General features: G+C 49.3%; 2 non-coding genes and 1 pseudogene across 2 annotated transcripts; all 3 read left to right on the forward strand.

Annotated features, from left to right (window-relative positions):
• Window positions 1-2240: 2240 nt before the first annotated feature.
• LOC123722851 lies at window positions 2241-4144 on the forward strand. Its single transcript, XR_006756653.1, has one exon. It is a non-coding gene; the product is annotated as a small subunit ribosomal RNA (ribosomal RNA).
• Window positions 4145-4496: 352 nt separating this feature from the next.
• Window positions 4497-4653, forward strand: LOC123722818. Its single transcript, XR_006756621.1, has one exon. It is a non-coding gene; the product is annotated as a 5.8S ribosomal RNA (ribosomal RNA).
• A 547-nt stretch (window positions 4654-5200) lies between these two features.
• LOC123722805 overlaps window positions 5201-10000 on the forward strand; it is a 7990-nt pseudogene continuing 3190 nt past the window's right edge.

Below are 10000 nucleotides of genomic sequence, written 5' to 3' on the forward strand. Positions count from 1 at the left end.
AATTTCAAATTTGAACAATCGAAAAACATACATACACCACCCCCACCCCGGGAATCGAACCCGGGACACACACGTCGCGTGTACATTTCGATCCACCGATACGGTGCCATCGAAATGCGCCACCGACGCTCTTCAATAATGTTTCAATTTTTCAATCAATTATGATCATATCCCATTCCGTATTATTTATATTATTTTTATTATTATTATTTACAGTATTCATTAGAATATTATAGCCTATAGTTATTAATAGATAGCGCCATCTGTTATCTGCGTTTTAAAAGATTCCATTTAAAAATAATAATATATACTATATAAATCATAATAATAAAGGATATTATAGCCTATAGTTATTAATAGATAGCGCCATCTGTTATCTGCGTTTTAAAAGATTCCATTTAAAAATAATAATATATACTACTATATAAATCATTATTGTTGTCTAATGTTACGTGTACGTGTACGTCGTACGTCGTACGGGGTGGTAGGTAGCTCGTATTAAAAACTTCCTTTTTTTTTATAGTAGTCGTTCGTCCTTCCATTTTCGTTCCATTTCAAATATAATATAAAAGATATCCTACATATGAATGACTATGTATGTATGTATGTATGTATGTATGTATGTATGTATGTATGTATGTATGTATGTATGTATGTATGTATGTATGTATGTATGTATGTATTTATGTATGTATGTATGTATGTATGTATGTATGTATGTATTTATGTATGTATGTATGTATGTATGTATGTATGTATGACACTGCCGGTGCACGTGCAGCAGACAGACGAGGAAAATGACACCGCATTAGACATACATACGAGTAGCTTCCCTCATAGTCAACTTAATAATGATGAAAAATGTTTCGTTTCGGTTCTTATTAACTTTATAACTGCATGCAACAACAACAAAATATAAACTGACTATATATTCGTTTTAATACTTACTTAGCTTACTAGTAAGCGATGATTCTGTTCTGGATTTAAAAAAAAAAAAAAAAAAAAAAAATAAAAAAAAAAAAAAAAATAATAATAATAATAATAATAATAAAACACAAAAAACATTGATAATAATAACAACAATACGTGTAAACACTTTCCGGTGTCACGTCAATTGTGGTATACGCCAATACGTGAACACCCCATTGTTTAATGATGCGTGGTTGACATGTCACCATCATTGCTACTATTGTAGACTGGATGCGAGAGGCGTCTGTCAGTGATGTAATGAAACAGTGTGTGGTGTTTGTAGAGTTGTGTTGTGTGGTGTGTCTGCTGTTGTCGTGTGATTTTTACAAAGTAAAATTTGTAGAGTTTGTGTGTAGTGTATAGAGTATTAAAAAATAAACGCGCAACTATTTTTTTATTAATAAAAATAGTAGTGTTGTGTTTGTTGTTTTAATATTTTTACACAGCAAAAACACGCGACGACGACGACGACGACGACGACACACACCACACAACGAAATATCACCACACACGCATAAACTGTGTCAGACTACGTTCCCGTTTATGAATGCGGCAGGACGTTTATAATAGAGTCTGTTATAAAAGAAGTGGCGATTTGTGTTCGGCGCGCGTGTAGATTTCGCAGCGTCGTTAACGCACCAGATCGACCCGTGAATTCTCGTCGCCTCGTGTCGTCGCGTGTGTCGCGTTGAGCTTGTTCGGTCTCCTCCACCGGAGAGATCGAACAGTCGCTCATTGCCGCTGCGGCGACTTCGAGGGACGGTGTATTTTTTTTTCCAACTATCATTATTATATTATTATTATATTACATATATATATTACTTTTGATTCTATTTTATATAGATCAGTAGTAGTGTGTAGTTAGTAGTAGTAGTAGTAGTATTAGTAGTGGTAGTAGCATTTATAAAAAGGTATTTTCGATCTCTCCGAAACCGGACTGATGTCGATATTTTTTCCTCGATAAAGAGAGAGAATCAAATTTATTTACACAGTGTGAAGTATCGAAAATGTCTCGTTGTTGAACATTCACATGAATCGAACGCGCTTTTTGTCCGTTCACTAGCACCGCACCACACACACCACACAGTAGTAGTGTATTGTGTAGTGTAGTAGTGTAGTGTAGAAAAGAAAAATGACCACCGACTGACTGCAGCAGGCAGGCAGGCAGCAAGCAAAACAGCAAAAACCATCGATGCGTTTAAACGTTTAACGTTTTCGCATCGTCGAGTTGTGCGTGTTGTGCGCGTTGTATGCGGCGTGTTTGTGTCAGCTCCCTGGTTGATCCTGCCAGTAGTTATATGCTTGTCTCAAAGATTAAGCCATGCATGTCTCAGTGCAAGCCGTATTAAGGCGATACCGCGAATGGCTCAATATATCAGTTTTGGTTCCTTAGATCTTACCTCGGTTACTTGGATAACTGTGGTAATTCTAGAGCTAATACATGCAATCAGAACTCTGACCAGTGATGGGATGAGTGCTTTTATTAGATCAAAACCAATCGACGGAGGGCCTCGCGTCCGAAGTCGTTAATTTTGATGAATCTGGATAACTTTTGCCGATCGCATGGTCCAGCACCGGCGACGCATCTTTCAAATGTCTGCCTTATCAACTTTCGATGGTAGTTTCTGCGACTACCATGGTTGTCACGGGTAACGGGGAATCAGGGTTCGATTCCGGAGAGGGAGCCTGAGAAACGGCTACCACATCCAAGGAAGGCAGCAGGCGCGCAAATTACCCACTCCCGGCACGGGGAGGTAGTGACGAAAAATAACGATACGGGACTCTTACGAGGCCTCGTAATCGGAATGAGTACACTTTAAATATTTTAACGAGGAACAATTGGAGGGCAAGTCTGGTGCCAGCAGCCGCGGTAACTCCAGCTCCAATAGCGTATACTAAAATTGTTGCGGTTAAAAAGCTCGTAGTTGCATTTGTGCGCCGCGCTGTCGGTGCACCGCATCCGCGGTGATACTGACACGTCTGCGGAGCATATCGTCGGTGAGCCGTCGGTAATACGGCGGTTCAATATCAAAATCCTATCGCGGTGCTCTTCGGTGAGTGTCGAGATGGGCCGACAATTTTACTTTGAACAAATTAGAGTGCTCAAAGCGGGCTCAAAATTGTGCTTGAATATTTCGTGCATGGAATAATAGAATATGATCTCGGTTCTATTTTGTTGGTTTTCAGAACTCCGAGGTAATGATTAATAGGGATAACTGGGGGCATTCGTATTGCGACGTTAGAGGTGAAATTCTTGGATCGTCGCAAGACGAACATCAGCGAAAGCATTTGCCAAAGGTGTTTTCATCAATCAAGAACGAAAGTTAGAGGTTCGAAGGCGATTAGATACCGCCCTAGTTCTAACCGTAAATATGTCATCTAGCGATCCGCCGACGTTACTACTATGGCTCGGCGGGCAGCTTCCGGGAAACCAAAGATTTTGGACTCCGGGGGGAGTATGGTTGCAAAGCTGAAACTTAAAGGAATTGACGGAAGGGCACCACCAGGAGTGGAGCCTGCGGCTTAATTTGACTCAACACGGGAAATCTCACCAGGCCCGGACACCGGAAGGATTGACAGATTAACAGCTCTTTCTTGATTCGGTGGGTGGTGGTGCATGGCCGTTCTTAGTTGGTGGAGCGATTTGTCTGGTTAATTCCGGTAACGAACGAGACTCTAGCCTGCTAAATAGGCGTCGTCATTTATGTGTGCGTGGCTTCGGTCGCGCAACTCACTGGCGACGTATTAAAATTCTTCTTAGAGGGACCGGCGGCTTCGAGCCGCACGAGATTGAGCAATAACAGGTCTGTGATGCCCTTAGATGTCCTGGGCCGCACGCGCGCTACACTGAAGGAATCAGCATGTTCTCCCTGGCCTAGAGGCCCGGGCAACCCGTTGAAACTCCTTCGTGCTGGGGATTGGGGTTTGCAATTATCCCCCATAAACGAGGAATTCCTAGTAAGCGCGAGTCATAAGCTCGCGTTGATTACGTCCCTGCCCTTTGTACACACCGCCCGTCGCTACTACCGATTGAATGATTTAGTGAGGTCTTCGGACCGACACGCGGTGGCTTAACGGCCGTCGGCGTCGCTGGGAAGTTGACCAAACTTGATCATTTAGAGGAAGTAAAAGTCGTAACAAGGTTTCCGTAGGGGAACCTGCGGAAGGATCATTAACGTATTACGTATTACTCATATTACGAATAATAATCCACAAAAGAGAGAGCGCCCATCGGGGCACACCAAACGGGGCGCCAAAAGAGGGAGTTGTGTGACACTAATCCGGTTGTTGTGTGTCATCTCCCAGTTCCGGTCCGATAATGGTGGGCGCTATACAAAAACAAACAGAAAAATACACACCGGTATTAGAAAGTGCGAACGCTATGTCGTCGTCGTGGTGGCGCGCGCGTGTGTGTATAACGCGCGCGCGCGCGCTCCCTTCGCGTGTTCGTTCGCCTTCTAAGATATTTTTTTTTTTATTTTTATTTTTTTTTATATACATACATATATCAAAATATGTAAAACAATTACCCTGGACGGTGGATCACTTGGCTCGCGGGTCGATGAAGAACGCAGTTAACTGCGCGTCATAGTGTGAACTGCAGGACACATTTGAACATCGACATTTCGAACGCACATTGCGGTCCGTGGAGAAATATCCAGGACCACTCCTGTCTGAGGGCCGGCTGTTAAAATATAAAAATCACACTGTTCACTATATATATAGCGAACAATTGACGGTTCTCTTATTTTATACATATTCACGCAATGTGTATTTATAATATGGGTCCGTTTAAATATAACCTCTCAGACACATATTACACCACCATACGAGCGGAAACCGATCGCATCGATACGCGTATATATGTTATATACACGTTATATATATACGATATATACCTACGTATGTAAGTATATATATACGATCGGGGGCGTCCCGGGGACGCGCGACTCTTCGACGTAAAAAATCGACAGAGGGCATGCGCGTCTTCGCACACGGTGACGTAATAAACCCCGTTTCGTGTTATGTATATATATAATATATAATATATTTGTGTCGACGTGTGCGTGTTTTCGCATGTGTGTGCGTGCGTGTGAGTGTGCATATTATATATAATGTAGGCGGACACGACGTCCGAAGAGCGCATCGATGCGACGTTGCTGTGTGTGAAAACACGGCAGCGGAGCGTCGTTGAGCTGACGGATATCGCGTCTGCCTCGATTTTTATCGTTGGCCTCAGATCAGGGAGGATCACCCGCCGAATTTAAGCATATTAGTAAGCGGAGGAAAAGAAACTAACAAGGATTTCCTTAGTAGCGGCGAGCGAACAGGAACGAGCCCAGCACTGAATCCCGCGGTCGTATCGAACGCGGGAGATGTGGTGTTCGGGAGGTTCCGCTTTCTCGTCGTCGATACTCCTGTCCAAGTTCGTCTTGAACGGGGCCGTTTTCCCGTAGAGGGTGCCAGGCCCGTAGCGACGGAGGGCGGCGGCGAGAGGGACACTCCTAAGAGTCGGGTTGCTTGAGAGTGCAGCCCTAAGTGGGTGGTAAACTCCATCTAAGGCTAAATATTACCGCGAGACCGATAGCGAACAAGTACCGTGAGGGAAAGTTGAAAAGAACTTTGAAGAGAGAGTTCAAGAGTACGTGAAACCGTTCAGGGGTAAACCTGCGAAACTCGAATGAACGAACGGAGAGATTCATCGTCAATCCGCGGCGTACGCTGCCACGCTCTGATGAGGCGTCCGTCCCTGTCAAAGGGGATAGCGGGCTTCACGGGCCGGCAGCGTCGACGTTCGCGGACGGCGTGCACTTCTCTCTTAGTAATGCATCGCGACCCGTTCGATGTCGGTCTAAGCGCCGTTCGGGAGCCCAATCGTCTTTACCTGTCAAAGGGTAAGGCGTTTGGACCGTGACGGTTTTGCCGACCGGCCGTCGGACGGTAGAAGACACGAATCGCGCACGCGCATTTTAAACAAAAGCGCGTCCGGCCCGACGCAAGATAACGTCGTATTATCGAGGTCCTGCCGTTGTGCGGACATCGGTGCGGCGCGTCTGTTGTCGCCGCCGTGCAGTCTCGGACCGTGCGCGTCTCAGTCTGCGATGATTCAGTTTCGGGCACTCGCAGGACCCGTCTTGAAACACGGACCAAGGAGTCTAGCATGTGTGCGAGTCATTGAGTTATGTTTAAACTGAAAGGCGTAACGAAAGTGAAGGCGCGCGCTTGTCGCGCGCTCAGGGAGGATGGAGCGTCGGTCGTTCGATCGATCTCTCGCACTCCCGAGGCGTCTCGTTTCCAATCCGTGAATGTAGGCGCGCTCTGAGCAGAGATGCTGGGACCCGAAAGATGGTGAACTATGCCTGGTCAGGTCGAAGTCAGGGGAAACCCTGATGGAGGACCGTAGCGATTCTGACGTGCAAATCGATCGTCGGAACTGGGTATAGGGGCGAAAGACTAATCGAACCATCTAGTAGCTGGTTCCGTCCGAAGTTTCCCTCAGGATAGCTGGCGTCGAATACGAACAGTCTCATCCGGTAAAGCGAATGATTAGAGGCATTGGGGCCGAAACGACCTCAACCTATTCTCAAACTTTAAATGGGTGAGAACTCCGGCTTACTCGAACGATGAAGCCGGAGATCTGATGACGGTGCCAAGTGGGCCAATTTTGGTAAGCAGAACTGGCGCTGTGGGATGAACCAAACGTAGTGTTAAGGCGCCTAAAAAACGCTCATGGGACACCATGAAAGGCGTTGGTCGCTCATGACAGCAGGACGGTGGCCATGGAAGTCGGAATCCGCTAAGGAGTGTGCAACGACTCACCTGCCGAAGCAACCAGCCCTGAAAATGGATGGCGCTGAAGCGTTTTGCCTATACACTACCGTTACGTGCCAGCGCGACGACCCTTAAAAAGTCGTCGTCATTATGCCGTAACGAGTAGGACGTGCGCGGCGGAGAGCGCAGAAGGGTCTGGGCGAGAGCCCGCCTGGAGCCTCCGTCGGTGCAGATCTTGGTGGTAGTAGCAAATACTCCAGCGAGGCCCTGGAGGACTGACGTGGAGAAGGGTTTCGCGTGAACAGTAGTTGCTCGCGAGTCAGTCGATCCTAAGCTCAAGGAGAGATCTTATGTCGATGTGGCGTGTTTATTTATATTATATATATAATTATGATAAATAACGCCCTTTGAGCGAAAGGGAATCCGGTTCCTATTCCGGAACCCGGCAGCGGAACCGTTTCAATAATCGTTCCCTCGTTTATAAACAGCGAGTGTTCGACGGGGTAACCCAAAGTGGCCTGAAGACGCCGCCGAGGGGTCCGGGAAGAGTTTTCTTTTCTGCCTGAGCGTTCGAGTTCCATGGAATCCTATAGAAGGGAGATATGGTTCGGAACGCGAAGAGCACCGCATTTGCGGCGGTGTCCGGATACTCTCTGCGGACCTTGAAAATTCAGGTGAGGGATGTACGTGGAGATGTCGCGCCGGTTCGTACCCATATCCGCAGCAGGTCTCCAAGGTGAACAGCCTCTGGCAATTGAACAATGTAGGTAAGGGAAGTCGGCAAATTGGATCCGTAACTTCGGAATAAGGATTGGCTCTGAGGACCGGGGCGTGTCGGGTTTGGACGGGAAGCGGATGCGGCCGGTGCCGGGCCTGGTCGATGCTCGTGCGTCCCTCGGGGCGTGTGGGCTGAATCCGGACCCGCGTTCCGGCCTTCCGCGGATCTTCCTAGCCGTAAGGTCGCGTCGGTTTCGCTTCGTGCGCGATCGGCGCGCTCCTGTACGACCGCCGTTCAACGGTCAGCTCAGAACTGGCACGGACAAGGGGAATCCGACTGTCTAATTAAAACAAAGCATTGCGATGGCCCTAGCGGGTGTTGACGCAATGTGATTTCTGCCCAGTGCTCTGAATGTCAACGTGAAGAAATTCAAGCAAGCGCGGGTAAACGGCGGGAGTAACTATGACTCTCTTAAGGCCCTAACGGGTAGAGGTGCGACTGGAAGCTCCTGGCAGGTTGTAACTGCGTGGATGGGTTGACTGGTCAATAGCCAGCCATTTTGTCCAGCCAATTCAATACGCGAACACAACTTGCCATCAAGGGGATCTCGGGTGTGCAGTACTGCTTTAGTACGCTGGCACTCGAGATTCAACTCCTACCCCTAGCCTGCACGCGGCGACGCTGCTCATGACTAATACGGGAGGAGGGGAAGTACCTAAAGCAGTGACCCTGGAGTTGGCTGATGCGGGGTTCGAAGTCCCGTTGGTACATTCCTTTAATTCGCGGGGCGAAACGCGCGATTTCCATCACTCCGACCCGTTAATACCGACACTTGGGCGCCGTTCTGGCGCTTGGGTGAGTGGGAGGGCGGGGTGGTCCGGCTTGTGAGCGGGTTTGCTGGGTCTTCGGATTCGGTATGCGCAACGTTCCTTGTCTAGGGGACGGAACCCGTGCGAGGTTCGAGGGTCAAACCTCGAATAGTCCCAAAGGGTCTCACCGAATCGGCTTTTGTCGTGTGGTGGCCGACCTAAGTCTAGTCGCTTGCTTCGGTTGGGACGAACGAAAGCGACGGGCGCTCCCGGCGGAAGGGCTTGCACCCCGACCGTCAATGGGTTTTCCAACAAAGCAATGAACAGAATAAATAAGAATTTATCTGGTCACCCCGACCTCCCACAGGAGTCGGGGAGCTTGGCCCATTCTCCGGCCACTCGAACCGGGGCCTCGGCCTCGGGACCGGTGGTCGATTGGACGTGTCCGGTGTGTGAACGCAAGTTCAGCACCAAAACGGGTTTGGGAGTTCACAAACGTCGTGCCCACCCGTTAGAGATGAATGCGGAAGCTGCTCCCGCGTCGGTGAAGCGCAGGTGGCGCGAAGAGGAGGTGCTCTTGATGGCGCGTACGGAGGCTAGGTTGCTCGAGGAGACCGGCCGCTGTACGAATGTAGACCTGCTCAATTGCTTGACGGGGTTCGACAGGACCCTCGAAGCAATCAAAGGAAAACGTCGGGGTGGAGACTATCGGAGCCTGGTACAAAGGTGCCGGGATGAGTCCATACCACCTTCCTGGGGCGATTGTCAGAGCAGGGATTTGTTACAGCCGGTTATGGAAACTGAGAGTGCCGAGTCATCCGTCCAGCCGCAAGCATCGCCAACCAGAACGCCGCCTGCCGTGAATCCTGGCATCCCAGGTACACCATGCGCGTCTCGACTCATCGAGGACCTCCTTTCGGTGGCCGCGACGAGGAAAGCGCGCTATGGGCTGGGCGCCAAAAGCGCGAAGCGCTTCCGCATCAATATTAACCTTGACTATGACACCAACAATGCCTCTGCTAGACTGTCCAGCCGGAAACGGAGGAGAATGGAGTACGCGAGAGTCCAGGAACTCTATCGTAAGTCCAAAAGTCGGGCAGCAGCCGAAGTGATTGATGGAGCGCACAGGCGTGTGGGGCACACGCTCGAACAACTGGAATCCTACTGGAGACCAGTTCTAGAGCGTGTGTCCGACGCGACTGGGCCCACACCGGGAGCTCTGCGCGCCCTGCGGCGTGCAGAGCGGGACGGGGGCGAGCGTGATTACTCCGCGCTGTGGAGGCCCTTCACCTCTGATGAGTTGAAGGCCTCCTGCTTCGATTGGCAGACGGCGCCTGGTCCGGACGGTATCCGCCCGGAAGAGTGGCGCCAAGTTCCCTGGGACCTAAAGGCGGAAATATTCAACTCTTGGTTGTCCGCTGGCGAAATCCCGGAACCCCTGCGGCAGTGCCGAACGGTCTTTGTGCCGAAAACGGACGCTCCTGCTGGCCCGGGCGAATATCGGCCGATTTCGATCGCGTCGATACCGCTCAGGCACATGCACTCTGTCCTGGCGAAAAGACTGTTGGACTGCTGCCCCCCCGATGTACGACAGCGTGGATTCGTCCGCGCCGACGGCACGTTGGAGAATTCCGCCGTGCTGGACGCAGTACTAGGGGATTGCAGGAAAAAGTTAAGAGAATGTCACGTGGCGGTCCTCGATTTCTCGAAGGCGTTCGACACAGTGTCCCAC

The sequence above is a fragment of the Papilio machaon genome, chromosome 29 (assembly GCF_912999745.1).
Source record: "Papilio machaon chromosome 29, ilPapMach1.1, whole genome shotgun sequence".
NCBI lineage: Eukaryota > Metazoa > Arthropoda > Insecta > Lepidoptera > Papilionidae > Papilio > Papilio machaon.